Source organism: Bombyx mori, chromosome 4 (genome assembly GCF_030269925.1).
Source record: "Bombyx mori chromosome 4, ASM3026992v2".
Classification (NCBI taxonomy): Eukaryota; Metazoa; Arthropoda; class Insecta; order Lepidoptera; family Bombycidae; genus Bombyx; species Bombyx mori.
In genome coordinates, this window is record NC_085110.1 from 2766559 (window position 1) to 2790797 (window position 24239).

At 39.7% G+C, this 24239-nt stretch overlaps 1 protein-coding gene across 6 annotated transcripts in view; it reads right to left on the reverse strand.

Annotated features, from left to right (window-relative positions):
• Window positions 1-24239, reverse strand: part of LOC101737404 (pseudouridylate synthase RPUSD2) — a 508157-nt gene that overhangs the window by 129186 nt on the left and 354732 nt on the right. Inside the window, exon 1 of one of the 6 annotated variants that reach the window (XM_062668078.1) lies at window positions 13596-13842. The exons of the other annotated variants lie outside the window; for them this stretch is intronic. The gene's annotated coding sequence lies outside the window, so the exon portion shown is untranslated. Of the gene's footprint in view, window positions 1-13595; window positions 13843-24239 lie in introns of those variants that run through there. 6 annotated transcript variants of the gene reach the window in all.

Here is a 24239-nt window from a genome sequence, read left to right on the forward strand (position 1 = left end):
ATAAGCTATTAGAAGGCCCGAAACAAGAATAAGAAAATAATAAACGAGAGGTTTCAATGCCGATACAACGATTTTTGAATTCTTTGAAAACTCAATACTTCAATGGTAGATTTTAATGATGATAGGATGTAAGGCAGCTGTTGATTCGATTGAACATTTAACAGTATAAATAGGTCCAGTCGTATCCGCGATTAGTGAAAATCTCAGAAAGTACCAAATACACTGCTACGTTTTGAGAATACTCTACTGTTTTTTCTATACTCTGCCATAACGATTTGCCACTCCATATTGGTCTTTCGTACTAAGGTAATATTAATGTTTCCTACCAATGCAAAGATATTGGGTACAGATGGTGAACAAACTGTTATTGATGACCAATAAAATACATCAAGATTAATATCCTGCCAATTGCTGGACCATCGCGAGTCAATCAATGTTACATTATTGAGAAGGTCTTTTGAATTAAATAGATAATTTGGATCCAGTTTGTCTGTACAGTGTTTAATTTATATCTCATGCATCATACTATCATCATTTTTACATTTTTATGTTTCATATTTTTTATTAATTTACACTTCATGATACACTCTAGAATAAAAATATCTGTAGAGGCTAGAAAGATAAATCTTTGATTACCACTAGGCTTGTAAAGCAATGTCGAAACAGTGTTACACAGACAGAATTGGGGGAGAATAATTGTCTGTGCAGAATAATTACTATGATCTGTAAAAACAGCTTAATGTCTGATTTCACAAAATTTCCACTGAACCAAAACAGTTCTCCGCTAACTCAAAAAGTTAAAAAAAAAACCTACTAAACAAATTAGCCTAACCTTGTACACTGTTATCACCAAATACAAAGATAAGGTTTCAAATCATAAAATGCAAAAGCCATGATCATCAGAGTATTGCCCTGTTGTCTTTTTGATTGGTAAAACATAGCTTATGCCCTCTTCAGCAACTCCTTTCCATGTACATCACAGTACATGCTGAATTAGTGATAATAGTAGTAGAAGTAGAAATTACCAAGATCAAAGGTATGCAAAATGTTATTTCTCAAGGATCACAACGAAATGCTATCTACAATACGTTTAAAAAATTCAAAAACTAATAATAGTAATCTCATTTAAGAATTCGTGCCAAGATTCTACCCTCTTCGTCAACCGCTCTACTACAATACTTGTGAACAGTAAAAATACGTTTGTGGTCAATTTTCATTAGAGTTTTATGAAGGCAAACATTGTGGGTCTCACGAGATGGTTGCGTGTGGTCTGTCGATTTCTAGATGTTTTTTCAGTTAAAGCAAGTTCTTTTTTTATTGCATAGACGTGTGAACGAGCTCACAGCTCGCCTGGTTTTAAGTAGTTACTGGAGCCCATAGACATCTACAACGTAAACGCCGCCACTCACTTTGAGATACGAGTTCTAAGATCTCAGTATAGTTACAACGGGTACCCTTCAAACCGAAACGCATTGCTGCTTCACGGCAGAAATAGGCAAGGTAGTGATACCTACCCGTGCGGAGTCACAGGAGGTCCTACCACCAGTAAAAGTAAGATTTCAGGGTACCAAGCTAGTCTTGGCTGGTAGTCTGCATAACTTGACTTTTGTCTTCATGTAAGCTATTCATAAAGTGCTGTCTATGGGATATCACACTGACGTATCAGTAAAGACAAATATTCAGTTTTTTTATTTTATTTGGAGTCGATAATTTCTAACCAACTATACGCAAAAAGAGTTCTCACACCTTTCATCTCCAATTACAAGTATAAAGTGACATCTCAAATATTAGTCGTTGCATGATTGCACACCGTTACATAAATAGATTCTACCCTCTAATTATGCTGTATGGCTGTTTAATACTGATCGACTGGACAATATTATTACTTTTATTACAAAAAAAAAAAAAATACAAAATAATAATATTGTGACTGTAATGTATGATATCCTGATTCACCCATGCGAAGCCAGGATGGGTCGGTGGTATATTAATATGGACGTTTGGTACTTAAAAGTCATTCTGTGGTCGGGTCAAGGATTTCAACCTTCATTATCGACTTATGAGTGTTACATTCATTTACCATTTAAACTCTGTAGGTTAAGCGATGTTTTGCCAGTTGATTCATTAAAATTAATCATTGTTATTTTTCGTGTAAGCGTGATATTTAACGTTTTAACGACCAGTATCGTTGTATCGAATTTTGGTATTGCTATTTAAATTCTGTTTCTGTAATTTATTAGTCGACAATGTTATTTATTGACATGGCTTAATAAAGGTATTGTTTAAATTCGGGTTTAACCCGTTTCTTATCAATTTATACTAATTTGAAACTGTAATATATCTATCTATTAATCTATATAACTAGTCGTCAGGTCATAAGTATTGTCACACAGTAAAAACTTTTCTTTTAGAATGCTGGCCACAAAAAAGTTTATTGAATTCGAATTTTGAATTGTTCATGAAAATAAAAATGTATACTTTTAGAATTCATTTTTAAATATGGAGTGGACGCTTAAAAAAGACCGTGTTGCAGTTATTGCGTTGCATCGTTGCGGTTACGCGCCAATTCAAATTTTTAACATACTGAAAAATTTGAATATAACCAAAAGATTCGTTTATCGTACCATCAAACGATACAATGAAGACTAGTGTAGATGACAGGTCAAGAAGTGGTCGCCCTCGGTCTGTTAGGACTCCAGCAGTGATAAAAGCTGTGAAGGCGCGAATTCAAAGAAATCCCAAACGTAAGCAGAATCTGTTGGCCCTTCAGATGGGGTTAAGCAGAACCACGGTGAAAAGGGTGTTAAATGACGACTTAGGGCTTCGGGCATATCGAAGAAAAACAGGAAATTGTTTGAATGCTCGTCTAATGGACCTGAGACTGAAGAGATGCCGCGCTTTGTTGAAGTGGTACGCGGGAAAAAAATATCGGGAAATTCTTTTTTCGGATGAAAAAATTTTTACCGTAGAAGAGAGCTACAACAAACAAAATGATAAGGTGTACGCACACAGTAGTGAAGAAGCGAGCGACCGTATTCCGCGTGTCCAACGAGGTCATTTTCCATCCTCGCTTAGGGTATGGTTGGGAGTTTCTTATTGGGGCTTAACAGAGGTACATTTTTGTGAGAAAGGTGTAAAAACGAATGCAGTTGTGTATCAAAATACAGTCCTGACGAACCTTGTGGAACCTGTTTCTCATACCATGTTCAATAACAGGCACTGGGTATTCCAACAAGATTCGGCGCCAGCTCATAGAGCGAAGAGCACACAAGACTGGCTGGCGGCGCGTGAAATCGACTTCATCCGGCACGAAGACTGGCCCTCCTCCAGTCCAGATTTTAATGCGTTAGATTACAAGATATGGCAACACTTGGAGGAAAAGGCGTGCTCAAAGCCTCATTCCAATTTGGAGTCACTCAAGACATCCTTGATTAAGGCAGCCGCCGATATTGACATGGACCTCGTTCGTGCTGCGATAGACGACTGGCCGCGCAGATTGAAGCCCTGTATTCAAAATCACGGAGGTCATTTTGAATAAACTTTAGTGTCATAAGAATCTATGTTTTGTTAAGTTCATTTTGGTATATGAATGGTTACATAATGAATAAACTTGTTTCAATTATTTTACATTAAGCGTGTGACAGAATTTATGACCTGACTAGGTATATATAAATGAATTGCTGTTCGTTAGTCTCGCTAAAACTCGAGAACGGCTGGACCGATTTGGCTAATTTTGGTCTTGAATTATTTGAGGAAGTCCGGAGCAGGTTTAAAGGGCAAATAAATATCAAAATGCTTGGAATTTAATAAAAATAACAATTTTGTTTTTCCTTTGATCGTCCCGTCGGACGGATTCCTTTTGTTTGTTTTAAGTTTATTTTATACAAAAGTTTAGGTATTTTATTTATCAATTGAGGCACTACGAAATCTGCCGAGTCAGCTAGTGATTTTATAAAAACTCGTTCGTAAAAACATCTAACAGTGTTTACATGTATATAATAATTTGTTATTACAAATAACATAAATCGCTGCAGTATCTTTTTTTACGCAAAAGTTCCAATCACAAAATTTGTAACAGTTTGGCTTACCACATTTGAAATTGCTTTACTTAGTAAGCCATGAAAATTTTACGCATAATGAAACCTTACACAGTTTCTCTTATTTTATTGTGTGTTTGTGAATGCTAATCTCCCTAACGTACGAAGTTGTGGAAGTTGTTGCCAGTCTTTTTATTTGGACTAGTGGTCCCGCAGTAGTTGAAATTCGACTATAATTCATTGAAATTTTATGTTTAAACATTATTATCGTTCTATTGTCAAGCACTATTATACTTCTATAATATAATCACAGATTTCGCCAAAACTACACTATGGATAAATAATATTAAAGACAAACAATATTGATCTATTCTCAATTTGACCACAAACTTTAAATAATAACAGAAGTTTGACAATTGACAATAAACAAAGAGTATGTTTATATGTATGTGTTGTGTCAAATACATGGAAATGTGTGTAATATATTTTTTTATTGGTTTAGTGTATTCTTTATGCATAGTTAAAAAAATAGCATTTTGCACTCTATATTCTCTATAAGTGTGGGAAATATCGTAATCCTCCGTCCGCGCAATTTTCGTAAAAAGGGGTACAAAGTTCTTGCTTCACATATTAATATATACGAGTCGATACGATAGGTCTGGCTTTTATTGTGTTGTTGCGTTAACCGGTTAACCGGTGTTAACTCGTTACTGAAGTCCAGAGACGTCATGCTTTTGAGTTAAGTCATCCTAGATAGGCCTATTCGTTTCAATAGATCCATTGACAAATAAAAGTTAAATTTAATTCTTCGTTTTGATCCGCTTGATAGGTGTATTGGTATATAACTAATTCGGTGGTGCCGTAGTTAGCGCTCCAGACTGTTGCGTTGACATCGGAAAAACAAACATGTTTGTTCATTATCTATATGTCGGGTTATCCTTTTCCCGATCATCATCTGCGTCCTCGTGGTCAGTCATTTCATCATAAGAACAAAATTAAATAATAGCAGACTAGAAACGCGGTGATTTCAGAGATGCGTGCGATCGCAATGGTGCCTCTAAAGAGAATGCCTTCTCACTCAAATCACTCTCTAGTCATCTTACCGTCATAGACTAACTCTTCAAATGTCACACGTCATCCACAGATTCACTGACACTTGCTATAAGTCATTGTCTATTGAACGAGTCAATAACAAGTCTACCCATAAACAATTATGATCGCAGCGCCATCTCCGATTCCACCCAGGTAATTAACATGACGTTTCTAATCTAATATATCACAGTTATTTCCACTAATGCTCCGACATATATATGTATGTATTTAAAAACATTTATGTATGCTTGTCAGTTTCTGGTACCTATAACACAGCGAGTCCTAAATTGGGACCGGACGACCGTGCGTTATTTGTTCTCAATTATTATTATTTATTTATTATTTTATTATTTATTAGTTAGCGACCCTGACTACAGTACCACGGGTCCGGATTAGGGATTCGAAGTATTTATGGTGGATCGACTCCATATCTTTGTCAAACATGATGTATTTGGTACTTCCGGATGTCTTTATTCTTTTTGTGTTTTTTCAGTATCCATAACACAATATGTAATGCTAACTTGTAGTTGTTAAAGGTGGAATATTTAGGGCAGAAACAATTGCGGTTTCTTCTCTTAGCAATATTTAGGTATATTCGACTGGTTCTTACGGCGATTGATTTGATATAATCTCTAGATAGATGTATGTCGGCGCGGCTTCAAGCGTAATGATTACAGACAGACTGGCGATTGTGAATCGAATATCAAGAGCAGATGAATCGTTATATCCTTCTTTTTTTTCTGGCCGGGATCGAGCCTCCTACGAGGTCCTCGCGCCTGGGGGCACGCTGGCTATGTGGGACTGAGCCACGATTGCGAAATTCGGGCCCAAGGATGTTTTTAGGACCTTACCCACTAAACGACTCACCTGCCCTCCCGAGGTCAGAACCCAGATGCGATAAAGGGAGAATCATTGTATCCTCATTCAAATAGTTCTTTTTTTGGTGTCGCCGAATTGTCGGGACGAGAAATCGAATTCGCTACACAAAATAGTTTTTCTATTATAAATAAATAAACGCTCAACAATGTAAGAACACAAAATCCAACGTACATTCGTTCATGTGGCGTAGAACCATAAATAATCTCCAGCAATATATCTTAATACACGAAACGATCTCGTGCAGACAGAACTATATTTCTTTGCCAGTTTCGGGACACAAAACCAATTGAACATCACCGGCTCGGATTGTTCCTGGAGCTGGCATGCTGGCTTTTTACATCCTCTTATTTATCTTTACGTGAATTTGTCGGAACGTTGTCCCGACAGACTATTAGGGTCGCGGGATTGACTTGTGGTAAATTTCCTTAGATTGTCCGTGTTTGCTGTGGATAATAATATGTTTAATTGTCTAATTTGGGGTTTAATTGGATACGGTAGGAATACGGTAACTATAAATGTGTTTTGGGCGGCTTTTTTTTTTAATTAGGCTGATTACTGTTTTGGAGTTAAGAGTTCATTTAATGTAACTTCTTCTTCTTCTGTAACTTCTTAATGTAACTTCAAATACTAGGAGTACGAAAGTGAAGTTGCAGTTATTTAATAGAGCGGTGGTGAGGCGAATAGTGAGATTCGTGCTAACATCTCAATGTTTATGTGTATGTGGTATTTATTATTAATTACCAAAAGCTACCAGGACATTTTGAAGAATTCTCCGTAATTAATTTAGGAGCTGTAATGAACAGATACAAATAGGTCCACATGCCATAGTGTGTGCGGTTTAAGATTTATGATAGCACAGCATTTAAAAAGTCTTGATGTTAAAAATACAAGCCGCGTATAAAATTGGATTCGTTTCAAGATACACGTACCTACTCTCAAATCGTAAAACAGGAATATGCATAATAAAAAATCTGAATGAACTTCATACGTAATATGTTACGAAACAGATGACCTAAAAACTTTGATCCGAATTTTTGGATAGTTCCTTTTCGTGTATTGTTTGATATTTTCGACGTAAATTATAGGATTTCTTAGCGTGAGTCGCAGCCCGCCTGGCGAGTGGTTAATAGAGTACGTAGGGAAACGTAAATGCCGTGGCTTACTTTGCGACATCAAATAGAATTCTCAAATGCACTGGAATAATGACAATTGCAGTAAAAGACATGATAGCAGCGTTGTCGAAGGGAGTGTAAGCTGTGAGTAAGCAAAAGACCAAGTAAAGGAAGGTAGGTAGCAAAATCACGGCGAAGATACTATGGACAAATGATTCCGAAATACTTGTAGATATAACGACGAAAGGAAGATCTTCTACCCAGTGGGTGATATTGCTCAGAAGACCGACGGTCCAAATTTTGTTGTTCGGAATTTGTATATTTGCAAGCTTATCTTGAAAATGTCGTAAGCGAGATTCAGGCATTTGTCAAATATCAAATCAAATCAAACTCATATACACACTAATATGTTATACTCTATATACTAGATTGTTATCACAAATTATCTTTTGACTTATCAAAATAAATAAAACAAGAACATCATTTTTTTTAAAATTCCTATGAGGGCCTATATCTAATAGGTTCAGGGAAATCGACAATCGCAAAGGTACGGTCAAAGCCAAGACCCAAATGTCTAAATACCATTTTTTCTTTAATAATCAAAATTCTCTAAATGTGCTAAACAATTCAGCATTAACATAACTAACCGAGACTCTTACAATAAACATTATCTCTCTCGCAATCTTTTTCACTACGTTACGACACCATAAGAGCCCCGTCACTTTAAAAGCACAGGATATTTCATTAGCAAACCACCGATCGTATGTAATTTGTACTTAAAATAATTAGAGGTCTCAGAAAATAAAAACAAACACCGGAATTACATATGCAACGTAATAACCGGTTACAGAGCAGCTGTTTCGGCAAGGCTATTCTTTTACAACCGGTTTTCGTGTTATGAGAATTACAGGGTCTCTCTTAGGCCGTAGCGTTATGTGGTGGTGTATTACGGGACTGATAAATAGTTTTGTTTTAATTTATTATAATTTACTTGTCGTTCGGCTACAAGTGTACTTTGAAAAGGATTCAAGGAATGTTAAGTACCTACATCAAACAATTATGTTTCCACAGCTTTGAGCGTTACCAAATTAATTGATCTTCTTCTTTGTCTCAAACTTATCTCACTAGGTGGGTTGGGACAGCGAATTTTTCTATTCCATTCTCTTCTATCAGCCGTCATCTCAACATTCACTCCTCTCTTTCTCTCTCATATCGTCATTCACACACTCCATTCATTTCTTCTTCGGTCGACCTCTTCCCCCTCTGCCTTGCACAACCACTTCCGTACATGTTGCTAGGCAAAACTAACAGCCTGGCCACGGGACATTCGCCGATGCGAATATTCGCGCGGTGCGAACGGCGAAGCGTCTAGCGACTAAAACAAGCGCATAGAAATGTACCTAACAAGCCACGCGCACCGGCGACCGGCGAAGCGACCGGCGAAATGTACCGAGCGAATCGCGCGATGCGGCGGGCGAGCAAAACAAATGCATGAATACGGACGGCGCGAGCCACGGAGTCGAGCGGTAGTCGCGGCGAATAGTGCAGTGATTAAATGAGTTTAGTTGTTTTCGCCGCGAAAAATTAACGCCGAAATTTTTATATTTTTTATTTATTTTTTATTTTATATTTTTAAAGTCGTCGTGGCCTAACGGACGTCCGGTGCAATCGTGTTGAGCGATGCACCGGTGTTCGAATATCAGGCGGGTACCAATTTTTGTAATGAAATACGTACTCAACAACACTCAACGTTCACGATTGATTTCCACGGTGAAGGAATAACATCGTGTGATAAAAATGAAATCTTCAAAATAATAATTTGCGTAATTACTGGTGGTAGGACCTCTTGTGAGTCTACACGGGTGGGTACTACCACCCTGCCTATTTCTGCCGTGAAGTAGTAATGCGTTTCGGTTTGAAGGGTGAGGCAGCCATTATAACTATACTTGAGACCTTAGAACTTATATCTCAAGGTGGGTGGCGCATTTACGTTGTGGATGTCTATGGGCTCCAGTAACCACTTAACACAAGGTGGGCTGTGAGCTCGTCCACCCATCTAAGCAATAAAAAAATAAAATAGCTGAAATACTAGCTAGACCAGCTATTTGGAAGTCTAGCCACCCAAAGTATTTCTCGTACTTCTTGTGGAATTCTCCATCTATAGGTATACTCCGATTCTTATTCAAATCATGTACTTCACAATCTTTTCCAAATAATAGGTCCTGAACCAAAAAACTATTAATTTGTAAGCAATATCGAGATAATTTCGATATAGACATTTCGCTGTCGGACTTCCTTACTAGTCGCGGCGGCGAACGTGAGTACCCGTGGCCTGCAAACGGTGCTGCGCGAATGGTCGCCTCGCCCACCGCTTCGCTGTTCGCACCGCCGATCCCCGTGGCCAGGCCGTAATACTAGTTTATTATATTTAATACACTAGTTTATTATATTTCATATAAATAAACGTACTGGTGGTAGGACCTTTTGTGAGTCCGCACGGGTAGGTACCATCACCCTGCTATTTCTGCCGTGAAGCAGTAATGCGTTTCTGTTTGAAGGGTAGGGCAGCCGTTGTAACTATACTGAGACCTTAGAACTTATATCTCAAGGTGGGTGGCGCATTTACGTTGTAGATATCTATGGGCTCCAGTAACCGCTTAACACCAGGTGGGCTGCGAGCTCGTCTACCCTACTAAGCAAAAAAAAAAATTAAGCGAGAACCTTAGAAATAACAAGCGTATGATAGATTTAGAGCTCAATCATTTATGGCTAATGATTGTGGTCGAACTGTTCGGACAACATGAGTATTATAACTTTGGGCTATATCTAATCCTCGTGTCGCATACAAAACCGGTAGCTTCACACGTCACTGCTCATGAGACTTCTAAATATGTTCTAATGACGTTCCTATTCTTGAAGCCGTGTCCGAGCCGGCATTTATACTGTATTACCATAATTTGAATAAGTAGCGAGTTAGAGTTTTTCCAAGAAGCAACGAGCGATCGAGAACTATTTTGTTAGTTGTAGACACCTACGTCCTGTTCTACAATCACTTAAGGTTTTTCTTTTTGCGCTGAAGAATAATTGTTGAGAGTGCTTTGCGTTTCTTTTGTGCTTTAAAGTAATGAATCGATCTTATGCTGAAGTAGTACACGATGGTTTTACTATTGGAAGATTAGGTTCGAATTTCAAACGAGCACAATGTGAATGACATTTCTGAAAGAAGGATATAAATTTTTTTTTAAAATGAGATCCTTATAACCGTTAATTTCTTGTTGCATGGTTTTACTATTGGAAGGTTAGGTTCCAATTTCAAACGAGCACAATGTAAATGACATTTCTGAAAGAAGGATTTAAAAATTTTTTGAAATCACATCCTTATAAACGTTAATTTCTTGTTGCATGGTTTTACTATTGGACGGTTAGGTTCCAATTTCAAACGAGCACAATGTAAATGACATTTCTGAAAGAAGGATTTAAAAATTTTTAGAAATCAGATCCTTATAAACGTTAATTTCTCGTTTTATGGTTTTACTATTGAATGATTAGGTTCCAATTTCAAATGAGTACAATGTAAATGACATTTCTAAAAGAAGGATTTAAAAATTTTTTGAAATCAGATTCTTATAAACGTTAATTCCTTGTAGCATAATCCACATTAGATACTGTAGGAAATGGCACGAAAGATCTTCCAGCGAGCAATGTTGGTTTTCGGTTAGTCGACGACTCAACTGTTATTTCAACTGTTTATTCAGTTTGAAGGGTAGGGCCACCGTTGTAACTATACCTGAGACCTTAGAACTTATATCTCAAGGTGGGTGGTGCATTTACTTTGTAGATGTTTATAACCGCAACCGCTTGGGCTGTGAGCTCGTACACCCATCAAAACAATAAAAAAATAAAAATAAAAAACAACAAATTTAAAATGTAAAATTAAGGTCTATGCAGAATTTCTTCTATTTAGTGATAACTATTGCTAGAAGATGATATAGGAAAAGAAAGCGCCGTCAGTGTCAATTGAAAGAGTACTATTACGAAGCGATTAAAAGCGCATTTCCCGTAGGAATTTGCCCGTGGGAGTTGCGTCCGCAGATAAAAGGGCCACGAATGAATCGTTGGTGACACGCCAACGATGCGAGATAGCCTGATGCTTTATCTAAACGTCAATTAAAAGCCAAACACAGTAAATTTTTAAGTCCAAGTGTCCATTAGATTTTAATTGTGGAGAGTGAATTAATTACAGGCAATCGAATTGTCAGAATTGATTTGCTATTAGTGCGCAGGCAATGTATCAGCGTTTGAATATTTTATAGCCTTCATTTTTTGTGCCAATTGCAAAGACTCTTATTGAGGTATTCTGTATTTTACTCAGTGGTATTTCCATAATCGAATCATACCTGTTAGTAATTTAAAATAATCAGATCTGTTATGCATCTTGTGTTGTACAATTATACCTACCTATTGACTATTGTCCAATGTTAATTGTGTTTTGGCGTGCATTAAAGTATGCCCCTTATCTGTCTCACTAGGTTTTGCTTTGGACTTTTGTCGTATAAACAGCAGCTTATGGAATGACGTATATTCTTCTTCTCAGTCGTTCACTCCTGGCGAAGTGGTCGTGGTTACGTTAGTCTTAATGTTTGATTGCGGCTTTTGAGAGACTTCTCCATCTTTCTCTATTTGTGGCGGTACGGGCACACTCAGTAATATGACGTTTATACTCTTCTCCAAATAATAACAATGCCACATGAATATTCCATTACACAAATGCACACATATGCTCATGAACTCAAAAGCTCGCATTATGCATAGTCACGTGTATCGGAAAAGAAGTATCGCCGTATCTTTTGTTATAATTTCAATTATAGTACTTCCCATTCACTTTACGATATAAATAAGTATTGGTTAAATCACTCACGTTTTAACGGTACATACATTTAAAACTTCTTCATAAAAGAACAATTAAAAAAATAATACTTTTCATCATCATAGTAATATTGTAGGTTACTTGCGCCTAGATTAGATTTAACCAATATGTACTTAGTATAATTAGTAGCCGAAATATGCACTCCTTATAAATTATTTTAAAATAATCCTGTTTTGTTTTCCCACTAAACTAGATATTACTACATACATAGCTTTTGGTACGACATTGCGCTAATTCAGAGAAGAAGCCTTTGAGAGGGGACATAAATTAATCGAAGATGACAATAATTGGTTTCGGAATAGTATCGTAGTATCCTATATTCGAATGTGATTGGCATGCCATTATGTATTCTAGGCTCGAATCATTTTCATTTTACATTTACTGCTCAAACGTGGAGTGTTTATTATTTATATCCGGATAACTCTGAGGCTCGATATGTATATGACTATATACATAGACAGATAAATCGAAATAATTAAAAAAATATATTACATTAGAAATTTCGTTCTATAGGTTCTTGTCTGGCGGTCAAGGGTTCCTAGATAATAGATAGATGCAGCTTGAATTTTAACAGTGTATTTTGGAAATTAGGGGACCGCTTCTTTTTGCAGAGTGAGTGTGTTTAAGTTTACATCTGAAATATCGTTGCTCATTGTTTCGTCAGCACTGCACTACATTGGACTGGTGGTAGGACCTCTTGTGAGCCGCGCGGGTAGGTACCACCACCCTGCCTATTTCTGCCGTGAAGCAGTATGAGTTTCGATTTGAAGGGTGGGGCAGCCGTTGTAACTATACTTGAGACCTTAGAACTTATATCTCAAGGGGGGTGGCCCATTTACGTTGTAGATGACTATGGGCTCCAGTAACCACTTAACACCAGGTGGGCTGTGAGCTCGTCCACCCATCTAAGCAATAAAAAAAAAGAGGCTGGTGTCTTAAGTTCGTTGAAATCATGGCTATTCTTCAATTATGAACGCATAAGTACTTTGCGGCACAAGCAGCCAGGAAGATTAAACTGACAGCTACAGATCCACAGCATGCCCAGCTACCAATATTTATATCTACTATTGAATATTGAGTGGATCTTTTAGAAAAACCTACACACAAATTTCAACTATGTGTACTTTTATTTAAGGCTCCTTTTACCGTTTAATCTCACTTTTATTATTTCCGACGCTTCGAATACTTCACACTTTTCGTGTTCACGCGTGACTAAGATAATATTTGTCGATATCTGAATATTCTGGGGTTTAATAACTGAGATCCTCTTACCGTGGGCGCGAAGAACCAAGTCAAACTACTGTCAAAGTTTAAGATTGGAACTGTTAGTTCATTCTATGCACAAAGAAACGCAAAAGTTAAAAACATTTTTTTATTTTTAAAATTAGACTATACCTATACCTTAGTATTAATTGATCATAAGAACTGCGAGGTATTGCAAATGTCGACAATAATGTACAGACAGTAATGTAACCGTAAAACATTGTAGCTGTGTCTATGACTCGCGAAAATCAATGAAACAACTTTACAAAGTACGCACTTACTTACCAAGAAAAAAGATCATCAACTTGTGTCATCAAGAATCCATTACAAGAAAAAGTCCTCTCACGAACTTTTTTCACATATTATATTCATACGCTAATTGAGTAGAAGCAAGAATAACATTGCTTCTGCAAACCAACATTACGATTATTATGGAGAAAAAAGGACAAGGATACTTGGCAGGTGCATCGGTAGTAGTACAGCTTAAGCACGTAGTCTAGCAAGTTCCACGACTTACCTGAAACAAGAAAAAAATAACTATTGAGGGATACTAGTGAAGCTTCTCAAGCAACCGTTAAGGTTATACACCTATTGATAAATTCTAAACGGACTATTTAATTTTTCATATAGGATAATGTTATTTGGCACACTTAATCACTGACAATAATGCTGTCCAAAGTAAACATTACGCAAGAAAATAATAATACGTTAGACACAATTAAAGTACTGTAGGGTAGTTTGAAATATTCTGTGTAGAACGATAAAGTTTAGTTATTATTATCTATGGTTTAGTTCTATATATCTTTGACTGTAATAATATAATGTTCAATTGAATCGGAAATTACCTTTTATTACCGTTGTGCAATTGTAAATGTCGAAACGTGGGTAGTCGTTAAAATATAAAGTACCAGAGAATCGAAGTTTTTGAAGTCATATTAATAGTAACTAGCTTAGTGTCAATGAAAATAACATCTGCCATTTGTTTAGTTAAGCTAGATCAATATCGTTTTAGGAAGTTTTCATTTCATAAATCCGAAAAATTTATAAATATGGCGTTTTATTTCACTTAAGTTTCCTTATTTAAGAAGATAGCACCGGTTTTATAGTTATTTGATATTGACAAGATTTTTCTTTAGAATACCGAAAAAATAACACTTTTGTAACATTGCATTTGTGTTTCGAGGTAGTGTTGATGAAGCATTTCCTTAATGATTCGATAACAATCGAATCAATCGTTCGATAACTTTTTTTAATTGCTTACATAGATGCACAAGCTCACGGCCTACCCGGTGTTAAGTGGTTACCGGAGCCCTTAGACATCTACAAAGTAAATATCAGGCACCCACCTTAACCTTAAGACAAGAAAACTTGATCTGGGCTCTGTATTTTTAAATACTCGGTTGATGAATGAACATGAATCACAATTTAGGTAAAGGGATTGCATGTTGGGGATTTTTCTCGGTGGTAAGAATAATAATGACTATATCCAATTTTTTCACTTCCAATTTTTTCACTTCCAATTTTTTCACTTGGTTGATGAATGAACAAAAATTTAACGCCGTTTACTTACATTAATTAAAAAGAATTACAGACTTTTATTGGATGTTTACACATATTATTTCGTCTCATTTTTTTTAACAATCCTGAATATATTTTTTAAATAAGACAATCTGTACCGTACATACTCAGTCAACGGTAAGCTTAAGCTTGAAAGAAAAATGAGCGTTGAAGATATTTTTACTGGCATGAGAATAGATTAAGGTGTTTTCTAGACAAGTCTAAAGAAAGATGATTCTGGTCTCGCAGTACAAGTACTAGAAGCTATTTACAAGATAAAATATTCCAACCGCATCGCACTAAAATAATATTAAAGTGGTAATAAATTATACGGCATTCGATAAAAAATTTAAGGGGTATTATTTCTATATTTCATATTTATTTCATACATTTTAAATTCTTAAATCGATATTTGAAAAATCTATTGTTTTTGTTTTTTTTTAATTTGTGCATAAAATGATATCATTACATAAAACTAAGATAGATCGATCCTAATTTTCTCTGAAGTTGGGTAATAACCACCACAATAGTTAAGCCGTCGTGCAATTATCACCTTAAGGCTTTCTACTTTAAAGGTCAGTTTCGCAATACTGCAAACAGGTATTCATTTTACATTTTTATGCAGTTTAACCGTAATTGTGGGTTGAGTCGGTAATAGCAACGATGAAGCCGCAGGGAATTGTGATAATTCGAAAGCCTTCACTAGTTTTCTATTAAAAGACATAGATTGTAATGCGCTCGTAGCTTGGCTTATCATACATACATACATACATACGCCTCTCTTATTATTAGGGATTTTCTGACCTGGTAACTAAGACCTTTAAGTCATGTCTTATTTTAATTTATATTCTTATTTTTATGAAAAAATGATAATATTATGAAATGGAATGAAATGAAGATGATTAATTTGAGACATTAATCAAATGGGATGAAATTAAATGAAATGATGATGAAAGACCCCGAGAAGTTACGTCCAGCGGCTTTGTTTCATTTTCCCATATTTGTTCACTTTCACAGATATTAAACAGTTAATAAGGCACCGTTATTACACATTTAAACCCGAAGAAACACTAAATAGACAAAATACAATCACACAACTTCACTCCTCGCGTACCCGCCAAAAAGTCCATACGCCTCTCATTCAACAAGTCACAAGATCGAAAGTGGTATTATGTTCTATTTTGTATTTATGCAGCTATATAATTTTGCTTGATATGTCATTCGACAGTCTAAATTTAATTTGAAAAGCTACGACATGAGACATATTTGATAATTAAAAAAAATCGTTGTTTCTTTAATCAACATTAAATGTTTTGTTTTTTCTCCTACCTATGCTGATACCTTGAGAGGCTATTTCACCTGTCGTATTTCCGCCTCCAGCATGAGCAGTGCTTCGCAGAATCTACCACCGGATCGGAAACGCGACCCACTCAGAAAATCCGGCGAGAGACTCAGTGGGCTGTGTCTATGGGTTAATTCACTCGTCGAGCCTGTCGTCGCAAGCGACGGGTTCGACTAGGACGGTGACCGGTGCTTGTGGTACCTAAAGGCACTGTTAATGAATCGGGAGGATCCGTAATGACGTGTTTAGGGCGACGTCGACTGTTTATCATTCGGTCTATAGGATTGGGTATGTAATTCCCGGCGGCCACGACAAATGAAATAAAATTATAGTCCTGATTTTTATATTATACATTACGATTTTAAGCTTCCGTTTAAACCATATCAAAATAATCTAGGCACGCAGAAAAAAGGACAAACATAAAAAGGAGGACAAACATAAAAAGAAGTTTTCATTTATAATCCAAAATCTATTTGTAAATTTTATTTTAATCGCTATGTACTACATTTTTGGTTTAACTACAATGGAAAAGATAAGAGATGGCAACATCATTCAGTGTTGGTAGAGCTAAGTCTTCAAGGGTATCATTTGGATTATTTCGACTGCAAAACAGTCATGCGTTTAGGTTTGAAATTTAGATCAGCCGTTACACAACATAATATAGGTTCTCCAGTTTCGGAGACGGCAATACGACAGGTGAAGATGAGAAGACTTCAAAATAAGACAATAAGAAGAAACACGATTTCAAATGTAATTGCAAATGGGGACATTACTCGTCGGAATGTCTTTCTAGTAAATAACTCCATAAAATTGTGATTGCGTATTAAAGAAAATGTCGATTTATTAGTGAAGAGGTACAGTTTGGCTCACAATGCAACTGGTGTCTGGCAATTCTCGGACAAGCGCCAATGCAGCTAACCACATCTTTAGTTTTGACGCATCCCAAGTCTTTCAATTCTCGCGCCATAAAATATTAGGCTATTGGCATAAACCTTGAAGCAAGTACAGCAGGCAACAGCAGTAGCCAATATGAGAATTTACGGTAGTTTTCGTGGCCTAATAGAATTGGTCTCCACGACTGACTGACTGCTTACCTTTCGGGATTCGATAGTACTAATGAGAATCGATTTTTAATTTAATAATTTTATGTTTACGTTCGGTTCTTTTTTTTTTTTTTTTTTTTTTTTTTTTTATGATTGAAAGTTTACTGGTGGCCCGAAGGCCTTTCCAGTTTCACCAGGACAGGTGGGGGAGCAAAGGCTCAGCCAAGAGGGGTGGGATTTGCTAACAACTGCCCGAGCGCCTCCGAAGGAGACCTAACAACTCAAGAGCAATTGTTTCGCGAATGAATCTACTACCGGATCGGAATCGCGACCCGCTGAGAAGATCCGGCGAGAAACTCAGCGGGCTGATGCATGGGTTAGGTTGCACGTCGACCTCTTTGTCGAGTTCGACGAGTACGGTTACTGGGGTCCCTAAGCCTGCCCCTAGTATTAGAGCTGAAGGCATCTAATGCAAAGGTTATTGGATCTGATGGATCCGTAAGGACGTGTCTAGGGCGTCGACGGTGACTGGCTCCTGCATGATCAGGATTCGGGGAGTAGTCAGCGGCGGCAACGATAAGGCGATTATCATGACGCATAGCCTTATCGAAGTATCGTTCCGACGCTGACTTCATGTATTTCCGAATTGATTCGAGGCCCAGGTCGTCGTGTAGGTCAACGTTCCTCACGAACCACGGAGCCCCGACAGCTAACCTGCAAAAGCGGGATTGTAGGGATTGGAGGGTGTCTATGTGTGTGCGGGCCGCGTGAGCGAACACCACACTCGCGTAAGTAATGACGGGCCTTATGCAAGTTTTGTAAAGTGTCACCTTGTTCCGAAGGGACATTTTACTCCGCTTACAGATCATGGGGTAGAGTCTACCGAGAATAAACGCGGCACGGTCACGGACTGATTTTATATGCGGGCGGAATGTCATCGATGCATCCAGGGTAACGCCCAGGTACTTGACCTTCCTGGCCCAGGGTATGGGTTGTCTAAAGAGAGTAATCGGGGGTGTGAGATTCCTCCTCCTAATCCGGGAGGAAATCCGTGTGGAGCTTCCCCTCTGAAATAGCACCGCAGTACTTTTCGCTGGGTTGATGTCTATGCGCCATTTTCGGAACCACTGTCCTAGGGCTAGGGCTGCGCTCTGAAGCTTCTTCGCGATTAGGGACTTATTTCTACTAGAATAGTAAACAGTCGTGTCGTCGGCGAATAAAGCTAAATGGGTCGGCGGCGACCGGGGAATATCGTTGACGAATAAGCTAAATAGGAGGGGTGAGAGGACAGAGCCTTGCGGGACTCCAGCTGTGAGAGGTCGTGGGGAGGAGCGGGTTCCCTCGACTCGATATCGAAAAGAGCGGTTCGACAAGAAGTCCCGTATGATGAGCACGAGACTATCCGGCACGCCCATGTTGAATAGTTTGAAAATCAAACCATTGTGCCAGACTTTGTCGAACGCTTTTGCGACGTCGAAGAAGAGAGCTCCCGTGTATAACGGTTTTGGTCGATTAAGCCCCACAAGAATGTGCTCCGTGAGGCGGTGCACCTGTTGAACGCATGAGTGATTTGTACGGAATCCGAATTGTTCATCGATAAGAATGCCCTTGGATGAGACGAAGTCTCTGAGGCGTTTGTAGAGCAGACGCTCATACAGTTTGCCTAGAGACATGAGGAGGCTAATCGGGCGGTAGCTCGTCGGATGATTTTTTGGTTTACCGGGTTTATGTATGCCGATAACGTCCGCTTCTTTCCACACCGCGGGAAAGATACAGTTCGCCATAGCGGCATTGAAAATAGATGCCAACATCACGATGAGTTGGACGGGTAGAAGTTTAATAACGCGGTTGGATATACCGTCGGAACCGGGAGCCTTGCGAGGACGTAGGTCTTTGATCAAGTCTTTAACTTCCATCGGGGTGACGGGTGGTAACGCATCAGAGGGTGGCAAGGAGGCTCTGCGTTCTACCTCACTGTCTACTAATTCTACATGAACAGGGTCCACGGATTGAGTGCTGGGCGTGCACTGGGTTTGCAATGTATCGGCCAGCAGCTCTGCTTTTTCGTCATCATCGAACGCCGCGAGTCGGCCTGAGGGGCCTACGAGGGGGGGCATAGTTACTACCGTATCCGATTTGAGAGTACGAGCTAAGCGGTAGTAAGACCTTTGAGAGGGCGCGAGTCCTTCTAAGAAATCAGACCATCTGGCATCTCGGACTTCGGTGATGCGAGACTTTACGTCGCGTTGTAGGGCACGCATTCGAATACGATTTTCCGCGGTAGGATACCTATCGTACGCACGGATCGAGGCGTTCTTAGCTCTAAGGAGTTCCCTAATATCGTCGGGCAATTTGAAGCGGTGAAGGAAGTCCTCCGCTACAACTTGCTTCGATGACCTATCTAATGTCGAGGTGATGTGTGACGTTACGATGTCTATGGCTTCAGCGGTATCCTGAGGAGACGGGATAGAGTCCGGACTAAACGGAAGCGATGGTGGATCAGATTCAGCCAGGCTGATGCCCAGCGTGTGCCAATCCACCACAGTCCTCGTGACGGGAACGGAATCGGGAGCGCGACCGAGCTTCATAACGACGGGACGGTGGTCTGAATCTAACTCTGAAACTACTTCGATCGAGTGTAAGCGCAGAGTTACGTTTTTTAATAACGCTATGTCGAGTATATCCGGGCGATGCGCGATATTTAGCGGGTAGTGAGTCGGGGTTAGCGGAGCGACGATATCGAAGGCGAGATCATCGACTAACGCGTCAAGCCGCCTGCCATTCGGGGTTGTGGTGTGTGAGTTCCACCTGATGTGTTTACAATTTAGGTCGCCCGCCAGAATGACAGAGCTCCCCATACCGAGCAGCGCCTCGATATCACTGCTTAGAACGATCTTATCCGGTGGAAGATAAACGGACGCGATAACGATCGGCGCGTGTCCCGTCAGTGAGATTCGGCACACTGATGCTTCGATATTAGCGAGCGCGGGAGGATCGAGCGGGACGCAATGCAGGGCTCTTCTATAGTAAATGACGGTACCACCACCACGGGCAGAGAGCCTGTCGTTCCTGACCATGTTATAGTTCGCGATTTTAGGGTCACGGCGCGCGGGCTTAAGTAGGGTCTCCTGCACTAAAAAGATATCAATTTGGTGGTCACGCAAAAAGTCAGAAACCTGATCACGTTGATTTGCGAGACCGTAAGCGTTAAAAAATCCTATCGTTACGGATAGGGGCTTTATTCTACTTATATACGCCATTGATTACCGGCGGAGTGAGGGGAGGACGTACGTATTTAATGACGCGTATACGTCGGCGTATTCCTGCACAACGGCGATAAAGTGTTGTGCAGTGGAGGCAGCGCGAATGGCGTCGCCCAAAGCGTTAACGCGCTCAAAGTTGATCGACTGAAAGAAGTCGATCGCTAAAGCGAGATTGTCGGACGCGGTCGGAGGGCAAGCCGCGGGAGAGGGACGAGTCGCGGGGGCGGGACGAATCGCGGAGGAGGGAGTTGTAGCCGTGTTCGTGTACGGCAGCGGTTTTGCCCAGGCCGAGACACTGGGCACCGCCGCCGGAACGAACGCTGGCTTAGCCTGCGTCGCAGAGGGTGCCGAGGCTTTGATGTCTGGGCCGGAAGCTCGGAGGCGGTTTTGGCGGGCGACGCGGCGATTTATTTTAGGGGCTCGGGGGCAACCACGGTAATTCGCGGGGTGACCCTGTGTTCGACACAGGACGCAGCTAGGCGGTTCCGTCGCGGTTTTTTGGTCGCGAGCGCAGAGGGCCGTGGCGTGATCGCCCAAACACTTAACACATCGGGGGCGCGCGTGACAGTTACGGGAAGAGTGCCCGTACAATTGACAGTTATGGCACTGGCTAGGAGTGCCTTTTTTATGGGGGGCTTCGACAGCGATACCAGAGAGCCTACAGACGGTCTGTGTGTTAAAGATTTTCTTACCCTCGGGGGTAGGCTGGAGAGCGACTAGAACCATATTATATGGCTCCCTACCGCGACCGGTGTGCATACGGTGCACAGAATTCACTGGTAGGCCTTGTTCTAACAGGTCGGCTTTTACGAGCTCTACATCTAACTCTTTAGGGATTCCGCGTATTACAACGCGGAGTTCGCGCTCCTCCTGGAGCGTATACGTATGGAAACTTATACGCTCCTTACGGAGGTAAGAAGAGAGGGCCCTATGGTTGTCGGGTGTTTGAACCTTAATTTGAATGCCGTTCGCGAGGTTACGGGCATTCGTGAAATTTATATTTTTGGCCTTAAGGGCCAGGCAAACTCGATCCCAAGCTGCCTTCTCCTGAAGGATAACCGGGGGAGGGGTCTGGGTTTTATTTTGTGCCACCGGACGCGGCGACGGAGTGGCACGAGCTGGGGGCGCAACGGGAGTCTGAGGGCGGGGGCGCGACGCGTTCACGGCTTTGCTAATTTTAGCGGCCGCGGGAGCTCGAGACTCCGCGGCACGCTTCTTACCCTTCTGTACCAGGGTGAATCCATCCGTCGATGAGGCGGGGGCGAGGTCGACCTCCATGTCCGAGTCAGAGTCGGAGCACGAGGAGGCGGGTGCAGGCGACCTACGAGCAAGTGTAGGTGTTTTAGAGGGCGCGACGGAGGCCGCGGATGATCGCTCAGCTGAAACGATGGTCACGGCGGACGACGCAGCAGCTTTTCTCGCCAGTATAGGCGACACGGGAGCGGCAGGCACGACAGAGGCTGCGGTGCTCAATGCAGAAGCTCTGCACGCAGGTACAGGCGACGCAGGAGCAGCGAGCGCGGCGGAGTCCTCGAGAGGGCTCGCAGTGTGATTGGCCTTGAAGGCCAAAAACTCCGAGGCGAGCTGTGGGTGGCGAAGTCGGAGGAATTCCGCGAATACAGCGTCCATGATCGCTGAGTACCCAGGTGGGGCGGCCCCGGGTCTTGAAAACACTCGCCTTGCGGCGAGGCCCCAATTTCTCGGACCTGAGCGGTTCTATTGAACACAGGTGGCAATGCGGCGCGATTACTACAGGACAAAGAAAAAGCACAACAAAACAGAAATTACGAAAAGAAACAAAACAAATAAATACTTGCAGGAAACCACTTTGTCGGCAGATGTACCACGAACACAGAAACAACAAAAGGAAACAAAACAAATAAAAACTTCCAGAAAGAGCACTTAGTCGGCAGATATACCACAAACACAGGCCGCGCGAACAATGGCCGGGCTAACAAAAGCCGGGCGAACAAAGACCGGGCGATCGAGTGGACGATGAGCACGTCCGCACGTGACGGGTGCCTCTATCGGAATGGGTTCGGTTCTTCTAGACTTGTCATTAGTATTTTCACACACTTCTCACAAGTACCGCGACTGGTTCAACTGGTTACTTAATCCTACGAAGTACATTTCTCATTATCTTAATCACGTCAAATATATTAAAAACTTGGATAATGAGTAGCTTTTAAATGTATTTATTTTTATGACTTGGATTATCTTGAAGTTCTTGTTTATTCTCAGCGTTATTTAAAGGAACTTTTTGAATCATCTTTCTTGCGGTTTGTTGCGACTGTTTTATAAAATACCAATATAACATTAGTTTTCAGGAATTGTTGGACATAATTGAAATGAAAAAATTGGATATAGTCATTATTATTCTTACCACCATTTAAAAATCCCCAACATGCAATCGCCTTACCTAAATTGTGATTTATTCAGTCTCCTACACCAGGTTAAGGCATCTAGCCCGTTATGACTACTTTTACGGCTTAATCTTGCGTTTATTGTTGTAGCTAGTTTCAATTATACCAATGAGTCGCAAAAATCTAGCCATTGAATATAGCTTCGCGAACACCGAAGAGGATACTTTCTAGCCAATGCCATTGACAGCTTTTGTAATTTTCCGCTAAGAGCATTGCGAGATTAGTTCACCGTTTTATAAACATTCTAGTGTATTAAGGAAAACAAAACATCATTTACAATCACGACGAACTCAAGGCCGACTTGCTTTGCGCCTTCTTGACATCATGACCTGTGTGTTCTCGTGTGCATTATTTATATAATTATGTATAAGGCAGCAAGCCCACGGTCACGAAGGGACGAAACTCGAGTCTTCGGGATAGAGGTAACCGTAGATAATACACATAAATTCGTTAAAGATAAACAACCCAAGCACTCAACAAAAATGTTTACGGGCGTCGGCCACTAGATGGCTTCGCTGCGATTAGTTTCTAGTATATTTTATTTTTAATTAAGGATTTTGTAAATTTTCAGAAACCACAAATTGATAAAATTTAATCAATTTGTCTATAGCAAATAATGATTTATTAACTTTTTATAACTTTTATGTGTTTAGTTACACAATAATTAAATGCCTTAACTTTAACAAACATATAAGTTTGGGGGCATCCGCTACAAGATGTCGCTAGCTTCCATACAAAATAATTTTTGTCTTAAAGTACCGCAGTTTCAGGGCCCTGATCGTAAGGGTAACGGTAACGTCTAACCATCATATTTTTTTCCCGAATATGTTTAAATCTGGGAAATAATATCGTATATGTGGGCGCAAACGCCACTATGATAATAATTAACATGATTTATAGTTTAGTTTATTCTATGTTATTATTTATTTATTGTTAGTAAAATGAAACTGTTACTCAATCATATTTAATATTTACCACACACTGTTTTGATATGAAAATGTTCAGAACATGTTTAATGTTATTTTATTGTTTAAAAACACAAATAAGTCTTAAATAATCAATTTATAAAGCATAAGTATTAATAATAAATTATGTTATTATATAATTGACATTAATAATTTGATTAGGTATTGTAATTGTTATGCAAACATGTTGTTGGCGCCATCTATTATTAGGCTGGATAATAATAGTATTAGTTTATATTAGTTAAAAGAAATTTATGTAAAATAAATTAATGTCAGAGTCATGTAAAAATCAATAAAATATTTTTTGTGAAAAGCTACATTTTATGAAATGTTTCA